Source organism: Stegodyphus dumicola, chromosome 9 (assembly GCF_044657685.1).
Source record: "Stegodyphus dumicola isolate Sdum_Otavi_A_Nest chromosome 9, ASM4465768v1".
Taxonomy (NCBI): domain Eukaryota; kingdom Metazoa; phylum Arthropoda; class Arachnida; order Araneae; family Eresidae; genus Stegodyphus; species Stegodyphus dumicola.
In genome coordinates, this window is record NC_140776.1 from 106,788,534 (window position 1) to 106,808,745 (window position 20,212).

Genomic DNA, 20,212 nt, shown 5'->3' on the forward strand with positions numbered 1-20,212 from the left:
AGGAGCTGCTTCCATTCGAAGCAATTTTCGTTCCGCTTTATCAGATTTGGATTTATCCCTTCGAACCATTTTTTTAATTAATATGAGTTACTTTATTATTATCTCTTCTCTTCTGACTCAAAACAAAGAAAACAAAAATATGGTATCGATCCTCTTATGGATTTTATTATTTCTCTTTATCCACCATCCCGTTTATAATGCTTACCAGAATATTACGTATCGGACCCTTTATTACGAGACATTAGGTCAAGAATAGAGAAGAAGAAGAAAACAAAACAAATGGATTCCTTAACATTAGGAACGCTTTTAGTCGCTGGAGCGTATACGTCCTTCGTGATCCTGTTTTGTCTCATTTTAACACAAAGCTGGTTCTTTCTCCTTTTCCTCCTCATCAACGGACTCATTTTTCTCTTTCTAGCTTTTGGATACATTCGCAAGCTGACGATTTTTACAACTTTCGGGGAATTGCTCGGCAGTTTGGTGCAAAATAAAGACGTGGGAGATTGGTATTGCCGTTTTCGTCAATGGTGGTTTAAGTAAAGAGAATGGATGCTCAAACCTTTAAACGTTTAAAACGAACTTATTTAGAAGATGAACCGATCGTTTCGAACGAACTCCAAGAAAGCCAGGCTCGTGTTTCACCGTTCGTGGCTCATAAAATTCATGAACTTTTACACTTCAAAACCCCTTCTTTTTCACCTCCTCCTCCGGGTATTGACGTCACCCACTTTACGACCGCTTTCCGAGAAGAAGAGCCCCAACAACGATTAGATGAAGTCGTCGTCACCTATTTATTATTCATGGCCAATTTAATGAACCAAGATAAATGGGGACGGACGTTTCTACGACCTGGAGCTTGGGTAGGCGAATACAGTTGGATTCAACTCTTTAAATTGACCACGTACTGCGTCTTAACGCTCCTGTACCGTATTCGATGGAAGAGCGAATACTTTTTCTTTTTAGACGAAGCGGTGATTGAATTACTCCAGGGGAAAAGTCAGGCGATTCGAGACTTGATGACCCGGATCGGCATTTCCGTATCCCCACAACCTTTTTCAGCCGAAGATTATTTTCATCACATCAATTACCACAACACGTTGGTCTTTGGTCCTTATTACTGGCGGCTTTTACATTGGATGGCCGAAGCGTTTTCAGTTCAGGACGAGCAGGACGAGGATATTCGTCTCGCGAAAACTCTTTGGAGAGACTTTGTGACAGAATCTTTATATCGAACTCTCCGATGCGGGATTTGTGTGTATCATTACTTATCCAAACTCAAAACGTATAAAGAACGGTTTTTAGGCAAACGCTTTGCCCACGTCTGGTTTCAATTTCATAATGAAGTGAATGCCAGTCTTCAAAAGCCACCTTATCCTGAATCGGAATTCCAGAAAGATCAAGAATATATGCGAGCTGCGTTAAAAAAATAAAGAAGCATGGGATCTTTTCTGACTCGTCTCGGGAATCAAGTATGCGGAACAACCAGCATGGGTTCCATTCAAGATCTTTTCAAGAAATGTCAAGACGCACCCGTGACCGTTGTATTAGGTAATTTAGGAAGGCATCCTTCCCTCTTATCCTATCATTTGGAAACCCTTTTTGTTCGACATCATAAAACGGTCCATATTCTTCTCGACGATTCCAACGATTGGTTCGTCAGCGGGTTAGATCCGTCTTACGAATGCGACGGCACGCATTGCGATCTTCTCATCTGGATCGAACCGAATTTTGGAGACTCGGTGGTCAAACCAGCCTATGCCGATCGTCTCATTGTTTTCACGAGCCATCTTCATCTCAATTTATCTAATTGTCAGTTACTGAATTATCATTTAGGCGATCCCTACGACCTTCCTTCCAATACCATGAAACCGTGGATCGAAGATGAGGCTGAAATATATCCACACAATGAAGTGCTGTACCCAAGGAAATATCAAACTGGGAGATGGTGGAAGCAAGTCGAGAATGAAATGGATGTTGTCTTTCATTTGAAACTGTGTCGTACAGCTCAAGAATGCTATCTCAGCATGTTAAACGCTCTCGAGATTGTTGGAAAGTATCGTCCCAAAACCTGGCGATTCCTTCTTTCCGAATATATGAAAAAGTCATTGGCTTTAAATCTTCGGATGGGATTAAAGAAATGGGATGAATATCAGTCCCAATCCATTCCATCGGTTCGAGTCCAATCCCTACATCCGTCATCGGCTAATTTACTCAAACCCATCTATGGTCTCGATTCCTTTTTCCAGTCTCAATTAGTTTCCTCACTCTGGTTTTCTTCCTCAGGTTCGATTGATTCTGTTTCCTCCTCCTCTTCCTCCTCAGAAGTTTCCCAAGGTCCCAATAATTCATACATGAGTAAATCATCTAAATCAGCCTCATCGTCTGAAAACCTGATGCGGTTTTCATAATCGTAAATTACATCATATAAAAAAGAACGTCGCAAAGGGAGAAACATAGAAATTAATTTCTGCACGGCATCTTCAAACGGTTCTCGGCAGACAGGACACGTCAATGCTTTTTCTCTCCAAATGTCAATACATTTCGTGTGGAACTGATGTTGGCACGTTAAAGTAGAAATGGTTTCTACATCTTCGGCGATGAGTTCGTCTAAGCAAATTGGACAACATTCGGCCATTTTGTTTCTACTGTTTCTTCTTATTATTATAAATATTTTTTTTTGATTCAAAACCTATTAAAAAAAATTATAAATAAGTAAGAGTTCTTCATTATACCAAAAATAAAAGAAGCATCATGTCTCCCTCAAAAACTAGTAAATTAGTCTACTCTATTTATGAAAATCAATATGAAACTTGGTGTTTACAAATGCATAAAGATCTAAATCATACCGAAACACTTCAAGAATATCACCAATATCTTATCGATCAAAAACAACGTTCCGCAAAATATATTTCAAATGCTTTAAATGCTATTCGACGAAAATGGTTCTTACCTTCTGCAGATGAGGTGGTGGTCAAGAAACCTCGTCGTCGAAAGCACCAACTTTTTACAGCAGAGCAGATGAATCAAATCCGTAATCACTGTCTCTCCAATTATGAAACAGATGAACTGTCGCTGATAGTCTTATTACTTTTAGAAACAGAATTGAGGATGATTCACATCTTGGGCTATCTAAACGATGATCCAGAGAAACGAAAAGCGTTTGCGTCTAAATCTTTAGAAGTCTATAAGGATCCAAATCAGATAAAGTTATTCCAGTTTCTTTTCAATGCTCCTCCATCCAAACTATTTGGAAAAAATCATTACCAGTATTTATTTAATCTAAAGCGACGATTGAAGAAACAGTATAACATCAAAGGGGCTTCCTTCGAAATGCTGAAGCGGTCTCGATATCTCGTGAAAGCAAAGGCGAAAACGAATGAATCAGAACCCAGTGAGTGAAACTTATATATCGACTTATATATCGTTATCAACATCTCCAAAAAAAAAGAAAGTAAAACCGACCGACTGGTGGAAAATATTTCTCAAAAAAATCTAATGTGGTATTAAAAAAAAAAAAAAAAAAAAAAAAAAAAAAAACCTTTTGTTAATTTTTATCATGTTTTAGACATGATAAAAATTAACTCTACCCTCCTTTTTGTTTGGAATGATGTCAACATGTTGTCTAGACATGTTTCTAAGTATAAATTTCCAAGAAAAGCATGATTCATTCTTAGAAATCTATTTTTAGAAAAGGTGACATCATTCAAAATAAAAAAGAAGGTACAGTTAATTTTTATCATGTCTAAAAGACATGATAAAAATTAACAAAAAGTTTTTTTTTTTTTTTTTTTTTTTTTTTTTTTTTTTTTTTTTACTATCAAATTTTTTTGAGAAATATTTTTCAACAGTCGGTCGGTTTTACTTTTCCATTTGGAAATAGATCTGTTGATATAACAATGTATAGGAGATGGATCTGTTGATAACAAAATATTATACACCAGTCGTGAGTCTTACTTTTCCATTTTTGCGTACTGTATTCATTTTTATTTTAAGAATCATCTAATTCCTTCTACTTCGTCTTTGTCGTCTCATTTCTCTCCAAAATGCATTCGGTCGACCAAAATAAGGGTTGACTTCCCGTTCTTCATCATCTGAGGTAGGTGAACTTTGTCTAGGTGTATCCATATAAGCATAATCTCCCACTAAATCTTCTCTTCTCTGTCTTCTGGGTCTCGTTTGACTGGTACTAGGCCCTGAAAAAATGAGACCATGGCCTCCCAGATCGACTAATTCTTCTTCGGGTCTTCGTCTTCGTCGTTGCCTTGGCGGTTCTTCCACCTCTGGTTCTTCCTCCTCCTCCTCTTCATCCGAATCTATTCTTAAATGTTCCATTTGCAATGTTCCGCTGGTAAAATACAGCATATCATCCTGGCTGATACGAGTCCGACAGGTCGGGCATTTCTTTCTCTCGAATCCATTTCTTTATACATTTAATATGAAAGGAATGCTCACAATCGAGATTGTAGACTTTATGGCGTTTCGTTTCTTTGAAGGCCTTCAAGCAAATTCCACAGATTTCTTCCTCTGCGTCTGCCATTTTTCCCAATGATTTACTTGATTATGACATATCCATCTCTTCGCCATCTTCGTTTCTTCTTCCTCCTCCTCCTTGACATATTTCTTGACGAGAGGGAACTTAAGATTCCTTCGTCGCTACATTGAGTAACATTCTCAATTCTTTTTCCATATACCCGTCGGAACATAAGAACAGTTTCACCATTTCCATCGTCCAGAAAATTTCTTCGTCGGATTTTTCAAATTCGCGTATTTTCAAGGCCACTTTCTGTACAAGACGGTAAAATTTCTTACCCGTCGCGATCGAACCTTTCACTAATCCTTTACCTTTGAGCTTGGAAATAATAAACCCGGTCCCGAAAAGCTATCCGAGGTACTCATCAATTTGGGTGGCTTTTTTCGTCGTCTCTTCGTCTTCTTTCGGAACAAACAGGACGTAGGGGAAATTTTGTTTGAACGCAAACTGCTTTATTCGATCATCCGCTTTTCCTAGGAACACTTTCGCTAAAAAGGTTTCGAGTCGACTCATTTTTTCAATAAATTCTAGTGATAAGGCATCGCACGTCTGCCTTGTTGAATCTCTCGAAGGAGGTAGTAGAATTCTGTATTCCGATGGTACGTAATTTGAGAAGTGACCAGTTTTCGCAATTGCTGGGCCAAGAACGATTCTTTGAAGAAGAAGGGGCGACGACAAATGCGAACTCCAAACTCAAACACGAAATTCGCCACCACGTTGAGTTCGTTCCGGCATAAATTGCAATAAATCATGACGTGCACAAGATCAAATAGGGTCGTGTAAGGAGAATAACGAGCCCGAATTTGATTCGAGGCTTTCATTTCCAAACATAATTGATAAGCGGGATCCTTTTCAACATCCTTGGAAGTAGGAGGTAGAAGGAACGAAGCATCGTCGCCATCACATATTTTTACGTAGGGAGCTAGGACTTTGTGATAATAACTTAAGAAGTTGAAAGGTTGGTCCTCGTCTTGATGGACATTTTCCATGAGCGATTTCATGTTGGTGAAAAGAGCGTGCAGAGCCGCTTTATCGACTTGGGAGTGATTCTCTTCATTGGCGATTTTTTCAATATGCTGGGCGTATTCGTCCATGTATTCGATCATGAACCGTTCGAGCGATTCATACGATTCAAAAGGTTCGGCCTGGGATCGAAAAGGGGCATTCACGCATTGTAATAATCGAATCCCGTTTAATAAAATACGTAACGTGACGGAAACATTACGGATCGGTAAAATACCAGGAATCCCTATGAGAGGAAATGTGCAGGGTACGTTCAAATCTCCCGTCCAATTCGCATATTCTCGAGCTAGACGAGCCGATAAGAACGGATCACTGTCATCAGGAAAGGATGCTTGTAAAATAAAAGCATACGCATCTTGAATTTGATCACATTCCGTGCACTGCAATTGACCATTGACACCTGTTACGATTTTATCGGGACCGTGACACGTTGAAATGAAATCAAGGAACATGGTAACCAAGATCCTACTTGTATTATTCTTATTCTTATCATGCCGTATACACCTATTGAAATAAGACGGGAAATTCGTCGTTCGTATTATGAACGAGGGCAAACGGTTCGTCAAATTGCTCGACACTTGAATGTCGCTCCTTCCACAGTTCAATATTGGATCTCCCGCTCCTCGGAAAATGAGGAGAACTATCAAACCAAACACAAATCCGGCCGACCTCGAGCCACGACCCAAGAAATGGATCAACGTATTTTTGAAATGTCGACGGGTGATCCTTTTTTACCCGCGACGGATATTGGTCGTCGATTACAAGTGCCTTGCACCGCTCAAACGGTTCGTCGACGATTAAAAGAAAAAGGATTAGTGTCGCGCATCCCCGTCCGAAAAGATTATTTGCGGGAGATTCATCGTCAACGACGCTACGACTTTGCTTCTCAGCGTGCAGAATGGACGGTCGATGATTGGTCCCGGATTATATTTTCCGATGAGAAAGTATTCAGTTCGATCGGGTACGGTCCTATTCGCGTATGGCGGCCTCGACAGGTCCTGCGTTATCAAGACGAACGTTATTTTTCTTCTGCGTTAGAAGGCCGTCAACGTTCCGGTCGTTTTAATCTCAGTGTCTGGATATGCATGAGCGGAAAATTTCCCAACCAAATCCGTCGAATCGGGATCCAGCATTTAAATGCCGACTATTACCTCTCTAATATTTTAGAGCCGGTGCTTCTCGATCATAGTCAACCTCCCGATGTTTCTTTAAACCCTTTGATCACCGAACACCGTCTCTTGTTTATGCACTATCTCTCTCCGATCCATACGAGTTTACGCGTCACACAATGGATTCGAGAACATGAAATTCCTATGGTCGAAGACTGGCCTCCTAAAGGAGCCGATTTGAATCCCGTCGAAAATGTTTGGGCGGAATTAGAACGTCGATTAGCGAATCGGGTAGCTCGAAACCGATTGGAATTATGGGACTTGGTCCGCGATGCTTTTTATAGTTTGGAAGAAACTTATTTTGAAACATTAATCGCGTCCATGCCTCGACGAATTGCATCTGTCATAGAACATAGAGGAGGTTGGACAAAATACTAATCATCATCTATAAAAAAAAAGACACTTCATTTGGTTCTTCAATGAATATATTTATTGACACCATATTTCACTATTTGTTGCAGGGCAATCATAGCCATAAATCGATGACAATATTTCGTTCCACAATACTCACATTGCTGTGGACGACGAGAAGGTTTATAGCTTACTGTCCATACAGATTCAACACGGAGCAATTGATAAATTTTTTTTCGACAATGTTCATTCGCGACATACAGTCTTTGAATATGAAGTTTTCGCAGATCCTCATTCAATTGCTGAATCCATTTGGTATGCGGTCGATACGTTTTCATGTCTCTAGAGGCAAACCGGACACTGTTTGTCAGAGTGTATCCATCAGACGTGATGGCCAGCACACCTATGACACTCGGATGAATTTCAGTTCGATATTTCTTTTTTTTAGTAGAAGAAGTAGAATGAGATGAGGAGGGAAGATCTTCGATTGTAGAACGCATGTGTGGTGGAGAGGATTGGTCCATTATTTCTGAATAATGAGAGGAAGAAGACGAAATGGGCGATAACGGTGGATTGAAATTCAGAGAAGGAGTATCACGAATTGGATTAGGTTTCTTCTTTTTGATCCTACGGCGGACAGGTGGAGGAGAAGGAGTTGGCGATATATCAGACCACGACGTGATATACTCATTCTCCGAAGAAACACATTCATATAAAGGCGAAGAAGGTTGCAAGTCCAAACAGGGTTCATTATCGTCTTCACACGTCATGATTAAGTCTCCCGTAGCCATCTGTTCTAGACCTATCTGCTCAAGAAAATGAGCCGCGATTCCTTCTGCAATCGTTTATATAGAGAAAGAGTGAGAGGGGGGGAATGAAAGTAGGTAAGAGTAAAAAAGATAAGTCGTTGGGAAAAATATTTCTCTCAGAAAAATTTTTAACCTTAAAAAAAAAAAAAAAAAAAAAAAAAAAAAAAAAAAAAAAAACTTTTTGTTAATTTTTATTATGTCTTTAGACATGATAAAAATTAACTATACCCTCTTTTTCAAATGATGTTGATAACCTGTTGTCTCGATATGCTTCTAAAAATAGAACATGACTCATTTCTTTCTTGGAAATTTATTTTTAGAAACATATTCGAAAGGATGAGACATCATTCTCAGACAAAAGGAAGAGACAGTTAATTTTTATCATGTCTTAAGACATGATAAAAATTAACCAAAAGTTTTTTTTTCTTTTTTTTTTTTTTTTTTTTTTTTTTTTTTTTTTTTTTTTTTTTAGGTTTAGAAATTTTTTTTCTTGGCTTTCAGAAATTTTTCCCAGCCAACTCGATGGACAAAACCATCCAATTTTTTAAGAACGGACTATCGCTCATCTATTTAAGCATTCCGAGTTTCGCTTTAGTTCAATCCGTGTTTCCTTTGAGAATGAGTGTGTGCTCTCCAACATGGTTCTACCCTCTCTTCTCAAGAACCCCGTCCAGTGAAGAATTTAAGGATATCTCCTACCTATCTATCAAAGAAGCTACGCGTAAATTTAATAGAGTTGAATTCAATATGAGTTTTTCTAACAGTTTTCATCAATGGATATTCACAAAATTAATAATAAACGCGGAACCACCCGTTTTTTATGAACACAGATTAACGAAAAGAAATGCTTTACATTTCGCTATTTTGTTCTCAATGGATGATATCGTTCGGCAACTGATTCTTCTTGGATGCGACATGAACAAACATGATATTTTTGGTTTTACCCCTTTACACTATGCCTGTCAATTACGATGCAAACTCATCGTGGATATGTTGTTGCTTGCTGGTGCAAATGTCCGGTGTTGCGATCCCAAAACCGTTTTAGAACGCTGGCGAAAAAATGGAAAATTGGAAGAGGAAAATATGCGGTTACTCAATTATGCTGTTGAACCACGTATTCTTAGCCTGGAAAATTTATGTTACATAACTATTAGAAAACATATGAGGCATGTCAAAAGGAATGCTCATCATCTCGGATTACCTGACTTAATGGTAAGACGTCTCACCCTCGAAGAATGGTAATAATATTCTTTAAAATAAGATCCCTTAGCCACCCCGCATTTCCCACTTGAAGAATCCATCCTATCTATTCTTTTTTTTAATGTCTCGGGATGTCATCCGACGCATTCTCTCCACCAAAAAAAACGAGTTCCTCCCACCTACCCCAAAAAGAAGAAGAAGAAGAAATTTCCCATGAGTCTTTTCGAGAACACTCCTTCCCCTCTCTCTTCCTATATATAAAAGAAACCGAGAGAAAAGTTGTCTTTTCTTTTTTTTTTCCATCTCGTCCTCAGGAGAAAGAGAGAGAGAGAGAGAGAAAACCAAATGCCATGGAGTGGTTACGGCGAGAGTCTTTTTCCCTCGCGATTCGTTTCCGTTTCGCCAAGACAATTCCCCTCACGTTTTACTTGGGGTCGGGCACGCTCTATTTTCGAGGATCGGAACTCGTGACTTGCCTTTCCCAGCAAGGGACTTGGATGAGTTCGAAAAGTCAACGGACTATTCAGCAATGGATCTCTCGAGCCCCTTTTCGCCCTAACCGATCCTTAACGACGGATCTCTGGATTGATACGTCGGATCGCCCTAGCCGGATTCTCCGCTATACCCCTTTTACCACCTTCGATTCCCTGGAAAGACTCCTCAACGATTTGTGTCCAGACGCTCTCCTCTTTTCGACCTGGCTTCAGAGTGTGATGAGAGAACCTCTTCAAATCCAAGAAGATTCTCAGACCGGGGAAACTTATTTTAGTCCCGTGGAGAACAAGGTGATGGACTTTCAGTTTCAAAATTTATCGGAACTGTTTCAATGTGCTTTATGTTTTTATTCTTCTTAAAGAGGAGTGGGGGGGAAAGAAAACCTAAAAATTGTAGAATAATCATAAAAAATAATTTTGTTTTTCTTTAAAAAAAATATAGCAAGAAATATAAAGTTTTATTTTAGTTGTTTTTAATTTTATAGCAAAACACTACTTCATTTAATTTTTGGATAATGTTCTAAAGAACACTTTAAATTATAGGCAAAAAATAAATATTGGATAATTAAATTCTGCCCAAACTTACAAGATGCTGCTGCTGATATGTTAGACATGGTTTGTTTATTGTTTCAGTTTTTTATAATACTGGGCCTAATTTAATTACCTGCATATTTATTTATTGCCTATACTTACTTACAGTTCATGCTTGCTGCCTTTGGCACAACCTCACTGTGTGAAACACTTTTCTCACATTTCTTTCGTGTGGTTTGTTTTTTGTACTTTTATTTATTTTGTATACTTTTTTATTACTTTATGTATTTACAGGATCATTTTGAGGAATCTCAATTTGAGTCACTATGCAAAGATAGTTAAAAACTAAGAAAAACTGCAGTACCAACACTCTTTAGCATTCCAAATCCACCACCATCTGTAACTGACAAGAGGATAAGAGAAGTAAGATGTCCTAAGCCAAATACTGAAGTGGTAAATTATTTAATATTCTCCAAAAAAATTGTTGAAAAAATCATTGTTATTACAAATATATTAATTCAGTCAACCATTGTTTAAAAAAATAATCACAGCATAACATGTTTACTATTTCTTTTTGAATTTAGGAAACTCTACCTGCTTCAAATGAAGAGTTGTTAAAAAAAATAGAATTCCTTGAGCAACAGCTTCAAGAAAAAGATGCAAAATTGACATCATTTTTGTCCGATGAGCAAGTAGGAACCCTTGCTGTGCAGTCAAAAAGGAACTGGTCAGAAAAGTCCATTATAAAAGGACTGAAGATGCAATTTGCTTTGAGCAAACGTGGATATAATTACCTCAGAAGTACTGGATATCCAGCACCATCGTACAGTACCTTGAACAGGAGGATTAGGGACATAAAAATTAATTTCGGCATTTTAGAAAATTTGTTTTTTTTCCTCAAGACAAAAGTTCATTCATTGGATGCTCTTGATAGGAACTGCTGCCTTTTAGTTGACGAAATGGAAATAGCTTCATATCAAGATTTTGATACATCGTCTAAGTCATTCATTGGAAATGTTATGTTAGGAAGCTAAGCATTACACTATTGTAATGCTTAGAGGCCTTAAAACATCATGGAAACAGATTGTTGCCAATGAATTAACAGGGCCTTCAACATCAGGTTCTGACATGAAAGATCTAATTCATAGAACTGTAGTAGCAGCTACAGAAATAGGTTTAACTGTAAGAGCCTCTGTTTCAGATATGGGAAGCAATAACAGAGCAATGTGGTCGTCATTGGATGTGTCTGTCTCTAGGAGAGATAGGAAGACAAATTACAACATTGGAGGACCTGATGTTTTCATTCACAGTATTGCAGATGTACCACATCTCATTAAAAATATGAGAAATACATTTCTTTCAAGTATTATAATATTACCAGAGGAATTTCGCCACCAGCATGCCTTGCCATCGAGGATAGTATCTTCAGTGTATGTGAAACGACTCTGGTCAAGTGAGATAGAAGCAGATGCTGCCCTGAGATCTCTACATCACTTGAACAGAGTTCATCTCTTTCCAACACACTTTTCCTCGATGAATGGGGCATCTGCTGTGCAATTGTTTTCTGTAAAAACAGCTGCTGCTATTGAAAAAGCAGGTATTTTACACCAAGTTGCAAAAGAAGCATTAACTTCTGCATGGTGGCTGAGACTTGTAGCAGAATGGTTTACAATTATGACTACAAGGCATCCAAAAAAGGCATCACTATCAAAAATCAAGATGAGAAATTTAATATTTTATTGAAATTCATTCATGTGACTGAAACTGTTCAGTTTGGGAAAGCATGGAAGCCATTTCAAACTGGCATTATTATGAGCACATTGAGTGTTGTGAAACTCTCAAAAGAATTATTTTCCGAGGGGTTTACATTTTTCTTACCAGGCAGGTTGACACAAGATGCGCTGGAAAATGCCTTTTCACAGATTAGACGAAAGTTGGGTGCAAAGCCTACTGCTTTGCAAGCCAAGAGAGCACTGAAATTAGTGTGCCTATCACAGTTCATTTCAGATATCAATAATCCAAATTATTGTTCTGAAAGTGACCACAGCCTCTTTGATGCTTCTGAATTAGAGGTTGCTATCAGAAAGGAGGTCTTGCATCCTATCTCCAATTCTGTAGTGCCATCTACCTCTTCTGCAGTGGCAGTGAAACGTCGCTTGCCCCCAGCTGTGGAAGAAAATGATATACATTACATCGCAGGAGCCATATATAATAAGTTGTTGAAAAAAAAAAGCATATGTGAAAATTGTAAAACAGCTATGACCGTTTCAGAGGACATGCTGGAACCTGACATACCCGAGCATCGCACAATTCTTACAAAACATAGCAATAAAGGTGGACTGAAGGTCATCTCTTCAGGAATGTATCAAATATGTAGGGAAGCTGAACGAGAATTTCAAAAATGTAAAGATGTACTCCTTCGTTTACAATCAGCCATCACAAAAGAATTAGTTGAAAGAATAATTGATAAATGTACGCATGTGGCCATGCCAGAATGCTGTAATCTTAAGAAAGTAATTATTGATAATTTTTTTATTACTAGATGCAAAGGCCTTACACAGCATCTTATCAACAAAAGAGCCCATAACGTTTCATTATTCATCAGCATCGGCCAATAAGAAACAAAAAGTAAAATAATTTTAGAAGGTATGTATGTTTTATATTAAATAATTTATGTGTTTTATGTAATATGTATTACTTTTTCCTAGGCTACGAGTATATAAATTTCTGTGTTTGATGTTATATATGTTACTTTCTGCTAGGCTATGAGTATATTATTATGGTATTATTTTCTTGTTTCTAATATATAGAAATATAGCATATTTTCCAGTATAAAATTTCAGTTCAGTTTTACTTAAAAGTATGGGAAAGCAGATTTGTTTCATGCATGATCTTTATAATACTGGTATGAAATGAATGAATTTTAATCTGTAAACAATTTTTTGTTAATATTGAAATGTGTTTCCTTGGGTACATTTTTAGGCACTTGTGGATCATGTCAGACAACATGCAATAGAAAAAAGATGTCCGTGTGCATAAATTTTTCATTGTGTTACTTCATTTTATCTAAATTTCAAGGATAATTCTTTTCATTTTTATATGGCATGTTATTAGTATAAAGGCTAGTGAAAATAAATTGGTATGTGTATCTGTTTTTGAAGTGTAATGCTTAAATAAAAAGATGGTGTGTGTTTCTTCATTTAAATAAAATTTCAAAGATAGTATTTTTCAGCGTTGTACTGTTTGTTATTTCTCAATGTAAAGGGTAACAAGGGGAAAAAAACTGGTATGGTACATCTGTTTTTTAAGCATGATAATTTTATTTATTTCTTTAGTGATGCATATATATAGAGAGAGAGAAGGTATTTGGTCCAACTGAAGTTATAATAAATCTAATTTTACTAGATCTCTCCCTCCCCTCAGGTGTAGAAAATTTTCAAATGCAGAAAGTTTATTTGCAGAATTAATTCATTTCTGATAAACTTATTATCATTAATTTTTTATATACCATGTTATTAAGTTACACGTATGACTACTGTGTAATAAACTTGTATTTAGGGCAAAAAATTAACTGTTTTGCAGCTGGTGACTAATATCATATGCTTCTAAGAATATTACTTTAACTTTTTTCATAACTTTTGTATTTCAGGAACATGAAACTGTTATTTTGATATACTTAAATAATAAAAGTGTGTATCTGAATCAATTAATGGATACAAATATTTTACAGTTATTTTTAGAAGATATTTGCCATATCGCTTCTAATAATTCATAAAGTATATTAAAATATAGGTAAATAATTTGGTGCAGAATTCAAATTTAGGGTTTGAAATATAGTGAATCATGAGACTAAATGATTTTTATTGTCATGATTTGCCTGGGCTTAAGAATGTACTTTTCGCCCGGTGGAAATTGTCATCAAACTGTCCTGAACAGGCTTTTTGTTGATAATAACTTCCAGGCTTATCAGTACCTCCTTTTGAATGGAGGGTATACAAATATAGTACCCAATTTAAATTACATTGTGATTGTAATAATATTGTGGTATTAAATAAGTGATTATAATTACAATTTAGATAATTGCTTTGTAATTATATTACATTGTATCTGTGAACTCTTAATTTCATTACTTTATGCAATTATGTTGTAAGTGCATAATCTAATTGCAATAATATAATCTATTCACAATTACAAAATAATTATAAATGCAGTTACATCTTAAATAGAGGCCATTTTAATACTTTTAAATTTTTGCAAGATAACTTCCCATTAAGGTTCATTTGGAGGAAACTATGCAAATACTAAAAAAGAAGTTATGTTAAATTTACATATTTTGTACAGTAGTTTCTTGTTATAATGCTGTTCAATATATCTTCAATACTTTTGTAAATTTAACGACATTCTTTGCAATTACTGTGGGGCTTTAAAAAGAAGTTTCTTAGTTATGCTTTCTAATAAGAATGTGTTAAAAATTAAGTATTATGTATAATAACTAACAATTAAAAAAACTTGACTGCATGAAAATGCTGTTGCTGTGTAAAATAAAAAATAAGCTTTCTTTTATGCTTTGAAATGAATTACATGTGGTTAAGTCGTCCTTTTACAATTTAAGAATGTGGTTAACACACATTCTTAAATTGGACAGGTTTTATCTAAATTATTAGTATAAAATATATAAACTATGAATTATTTTGTAACATAACTCAAATTACAAAATTCATTCTATATACGTTCAAATTTATTATCTTTTATGGAATAACTGTTTTTTTAATTTAGGTAAAAATTGGATTTTTAGAAGTATTACAAATACAATGCAACACAAAGGTGATCTGATTGGAGAGGAAGGACTTTTTATTACGGTTTCTAGTTCGTATTTATATTACATTTGGTGAAAGTCATCCAAAACACAAAATGCTGTACTTTCTTCTTCCATATATGTTATGAAATATTTCACACATTTAAAAGAAAGTATTTCTTCAGAGTCTTGCACAATTATTTCCATATACCTCAGACTAAAATGACAACATATTCTTAAGTTATTTTTTTAGTATGAATTTACAGTGTTTTTATGGAAATTTTTGTTAAAATGTCATTAAGATAAATTTATTTGCACACTCTACGCTTTAACTATTTCCCCATTTGACACTATTGAAAGTTTTTATTCATATCTTATTTATTTTAGTCTGCTAACGAAACTGAAACATCTAAAGAATAAGTTATTTTGAATATGTTTACAAAATATACGCGAAATTTTTATTTAAGTGAAAACGTCTATATACTATTCGAGAATTAATTAATTATCCGAAAAGTTTATGTGCGCTGAATGCCGCGCGTCTATAAAATAAATCTTTAAAAAAAAAACAGCAGACATTCAGCCATCGTGTGCGATAAACGCGCCAAAATTGGTAGCGCGTTCCCTCCCTCGCCAAGAGAGAAAAGTTGGTGATTCAGCCTGGTTTAGAGGAGCCTTACTCATAGGCAGCCAGTGGAGGTGGATCACTTATCCCACTCCCATGCTGTTCGAAGCAGAACTAAACCAAAACCTTAGAAATGTTTTTTAATCCCTAATTCTGCTTAGCGATTATTGTGAACTGTGATTTTGCTATTATATATGCCTTTTCAGGGTATAAAGGAATTTTTTTTTTTACTAAAATGTTATATTTTGCAATCTATTTCTTCTTTTCTTTTCTATTTTTGTTATTCAGGGTTTTTAAAATAACGGTCTTGAGTTTTCTGGAAAATCGGATTGGCAACATTGATATAGCAATGTTTTGGTATTGCGCCGATTCCGCTTTTTCTTTTGAAAGTATGAATGCGGAATAAATAGTAATGAGTTAAAGGTGTTTAATTGAGTTTTGTATTTAAGTGGTAAAAACATTGAATTTTGTATTGAATTAATTATAGTTTTATTTTAAAATTTTTAATTAGTGTGAATATAGTATCTTGGATTCTTTTTTTAGCCATACGTATTTATAATATAAGAATTTTTTTTTCGTTTTTCCTGTTTGATACTTTTTATATTGAGGTAGTAAAATGATATATGAGCTTTTGTATACTAAAAAAAGGAATGGATAATTGCTTAAGTAAGCTGTTTTTCGGAGTAACAATTAAGATTCAAAATTTACCATCAGTGGCTTGCATTTGTTTTCGGACACATATGTGTTTCATGCTATTTGCAAATATGTAGTGCTAAATATTAGAGAAGTGACTTTTTTTTTCTTTTGCGTACACTATTATCATCTTTTTTTAGAATTAGCTTATTTTCAATAACGCAATGCAAAACATTTTTAGTAAAAAAAGAGTTGGTTTAATCCTAGTACAGTCAAAAGTCTTTAATCCGGACTCGTCGGGACTTCGGCGATTCCGGATTTTTCGGATTATAGATCATAAATTTAAATCTGCTAAGATGGCGTGCAGAAATTATAAAATTAAAAATATGAAACCGTAATTTATCAAATAAAGAGCAATTATGATCTAAAGGGTATCAAAATTTACAAAAAAAAAAAAAGCTTAATATTTATTTGTTTACTTTATTAAACATTTCGTTTGATCTTTGGATTATGGTAACTTGGCGATTTTTTGGCGACCAACTCTGCTACAGCAATCCTCTACTTTTTTTTTCGCCACCATTTTGTCTTCATGAAGTAGACATATTTCATTTCTTTTTATTTACTCAACACTTTTTCCAACAATCTACCAGCCGAATTACACTTATGCTAGAAATTTTATGTAACAAAACTGCTTAATCATGACAAATATTAAGTGCAAAATTGGGAAAAAGTGCACAATCGCAAACTCCTTGCGTGTTTTTCAGAATAGCACATACACATAAACCATTTACACGTCGACTTATTTTTACTTAAAAAAAAATCCCAGAATTGCACAAAAATGGCATTGCACACACTCTTAACTTTATCCATCTACACTGCTGTTTTCTCATAAATTAGAAAATTTTGCACGAAAATCCAGGAAAATTTTCTTAATCTTTAAAATCTTTAAACTCGGTAAAAAGCACATATATGAAATTACCTGATCGCAAAAAAGTATGTACCCTTTCCAAGGATGAACATTTCCACGTATAAAATAAATAAAATATCCAAAAGCTTTTACCTCTAAATTATCTATTATATTATAAACGTCACCAACGAATTTATGCGCAAACGTTAAAAATAGTTACAAATACTTAGTGTCAAATATTTAAATTATTTCCATACACGTTTACTTCAACTGAAACGTATACCAAACTCCTACAAACATAAAATTCACAAAATAACTATCATTTAATTAAAATATCACTAAACCATGTACATGTCGACTTATTCTTACTTAAAAAAACATCCCAGATTTGCACAAAAATGGCATTTCTTCACTATATCCATGTACACTGCTTTTTTCTCATAAATTAGAAAAATTTCATGAAAATATTCAACGTATTCCAAAATACTACAAACATATAACTCACAAAATCACGATCATTAAATTAAAGTATAATTAAATTAAAAAACACTACTTAAAATATAAATAAGCACATACATTAAATTAATAAAAATTAGATTACAATCCTAATTACTTTAAACTAAATCATTGCTAATAACAATTTTCTAATAATACCATTTTAATTTATTTACTCCTTACATTTAGAACAATGCATAAAAATAATATCCTCAAATGATTAAAAATACTAACTTACCTAATCTTCTTCAGAATCTTCATTACGTGGCACGCACATTTCCCTACAGAAAGAGTTCCAATCAGCTGCAGTACTACTGCTAATTTCTAAATCCGAAATCCAGTAGTCAACTTATTATTAATTATTACGTTTTAAAAATTTAGAATTCACTTTACATAGTGCCTAGCAATCCGAAAATTAATCAACACTATTTCACAGAACACACAATGAAGCTTTTCCAAATTAACCCCCTTTTCCGATTAAAGAACTGTAATTCGTCCATTAATGTCACATTTCGCACAACACAGAATATAGCTAAATACGAAATTTCCAGATTTCCCCCCTTTTCCGATTAAACAACTGTAATTCGTCCATTAATGTCACATGACATATCTCATGATCTCATTTCCCTCACACAAAATAATGCGTAATCGGAACTGAGTGCTTCTCACATTATTACCGATGTCCTAGGTAGTAATATCGCCTCCAAAATGTCGCCAAACTACCAGTTACCATATTCCAAAGATTAGCCAACATTTCTTTCAACGTGTGCATGCGTAAAGCATGCATTACGCAGAGTCGAAATTAGAAAATTGCAACCAGAAAACTATTTGATGTGTATTCATGATATTTATAATGACAAGGAATTTGATTTAAATCATATTAAAGATGGAGTACATAGAGATGAAATACTACATTTAGTAAGGAATTATAAGCCGAATTTAATAAAGTACAGCTTGAGTATAGGACCCCATTGGCGATTTTTGGCTTGGCACACTTTTTGGACGGTTGTTTTTCTGGTAACCCAGTAAATTCTAGAATACTCCACTTGGGCAACCCTGTCGCATTCCCGTGTGTTTTAAACTGGAAAGTGTCATTTTCTTCGAAGGAGCAAAATATTGATGTATTCAACAAATTTCTAGAAATTGTAAGGGGGATAAATTAGGAAGAGTGTAGGATTTCTTTGTAAATTTACGATGATTTTGTAAACTTCACTAAATTTCCAGCATTTCTTTTATTTTTAATTTAAACATTTATTCTGAACTCCTGTTTTCAGTTTTATAACTTAAAACTTGCATTTTCAATATTGCTGCTAAAAATATGCCTCCATGGACTTGTGTATTTTCAAACTTTTCTTTACTTTTAATTTAAACATGCATTCTTAAATCCTATTTTCATATTTTTAATTTAAACATGTATTCTGAGCTCCTTTTCAATTTTACAGCTTGTAATTTGTATTTTCAGTATGACTGCTAAAAATATCCCTCCATTTATTTATTTATTTTCAGTTTCACTGTTTAAATATATATTCTAAATTTGTATTTAAAATTTTTCTTCTTAAAATGTGCATTCTAACATCTATTTTCAATTTTAACTGCTTTTACAATATGCAATAAAATATAATAAATTTACAATTTAACTTGCCAATATATTTTAAAATATGCCCCTACTTACTTATGTACCTTCAAATTTGCTGTTTAAACATATATTCTAAAATTGTTTTTTCTTAAAATGTGCTTTCTAACTTGTGTTTTCAATTTTAACGACTTTTCCATGGCTTGGCGACCAAGCCAAAAAATCGCCAATGGGGTCCTATACTCAAGCTGTTCCTAAAATAAAAACATATGTCTTGAAGATAAGGATAGTGCTGACAGATCAACTTTAAGTTCATTGCACGCCGCGACATCCCCCCGGCAGAGCAAAAATTAATATACAGATTTTGGAATAGTTAGAGAAACAAAGGATATACCTTTATCCACTTTTTGCAGTTTCTTTTGCTTTTTGTTTGATCAACATCGAAACATGCTTTCACTTTGTAGATGATTTGGTAGCTCCAGAATCGGAAATTCTTTTTGACGTAATCGAAAGTTCAAGCTTACTTTTATAAAATTGCTCTAACAGTCTGCAAAAAAATAATAAGCCGAATCCAAGTAGAAGATAAACGAACAACACAATCTGCAACATTAACTGAAATAGATAATTAGATAATTTTAGCGTAGCTTATACCGTCCGTTATACATTAAATGCGCATTCATAAACATATTATGCGCATGTGTAGATGCATTATGCACATGCGTAGATGCATATGCGCATGTGGAAAGGTATTATGCGCATGCGTTAACACATTATGCGTTGACGCATGTGCAGAAAGTTTGTAGCTTTGAGGTCTGGATTATGGACGTCCGGATTAAAGACTTTTGACTGTATATTTTACTAAACAAGTAATAATTTTCATATGGAGATGATAGTTCTTATGTTTTTTTGTTTGAAATTAAAAATATGACTAGACATCCTCTTCTGAAAATCTCAACAAAACTGCATTTTGATTATTATATGAGTTCTTTTTAACATTTTTATCATAAATATTTTATCACAAAGAATATTTTTATGATATATATTTTGTAACAAGCAAGGCTGAAAGTAGAGAAAAATAG

At 34.7% G+C, this 20,212-nt stretch overlaps 1 protein-coding gene and 1 long non-coding RNA gene across 5 annotated transcripts in view; one reads left to right on the forward strand and one right to left on the reverse strand.

Moving 5' to 3' along the window:
- Positions 1 to 11,822: 11,822 nt before the first annotated feature.
- LOC146995445 (uncharacterized) overlaps positions 11,823 to 20,212 on the reverse strand; it is a 51,442-nt gene continuing 43,052 nt past the window's right edge. The window contains exon 5 of the long non-coding RNA XR_015043059.1: positions 11,823 to 12,274. This is a non-coding gene — a long non-coding RNA (uncharacterized LOC146995445). The remainder of the gene's footprint in view (positions 12,275 to 20,212) is intronic.
- LOC118204997 (lanC-like protein 3) overlaps positions 15,844 to 20,212 on the forward strand; it is a 39,979-nt gene continuing 35,610 nt past the window's right edge. Inside the window, exon 1 of one of the 4 annotated variants that reach the window (XM_085823866.1) lies at positions 15,844 to 15,976. The gene's annotated coding sequence lies outside the window, so the exon portion shown is untranslated. The remainder of the gene's footprint in view (positions 15,977 to 20,212) is intronic. The other 3 variants (XM_085823869.1, XM_085823867.1, XM_085823868.1) reach the window with 3 other exon arrangements.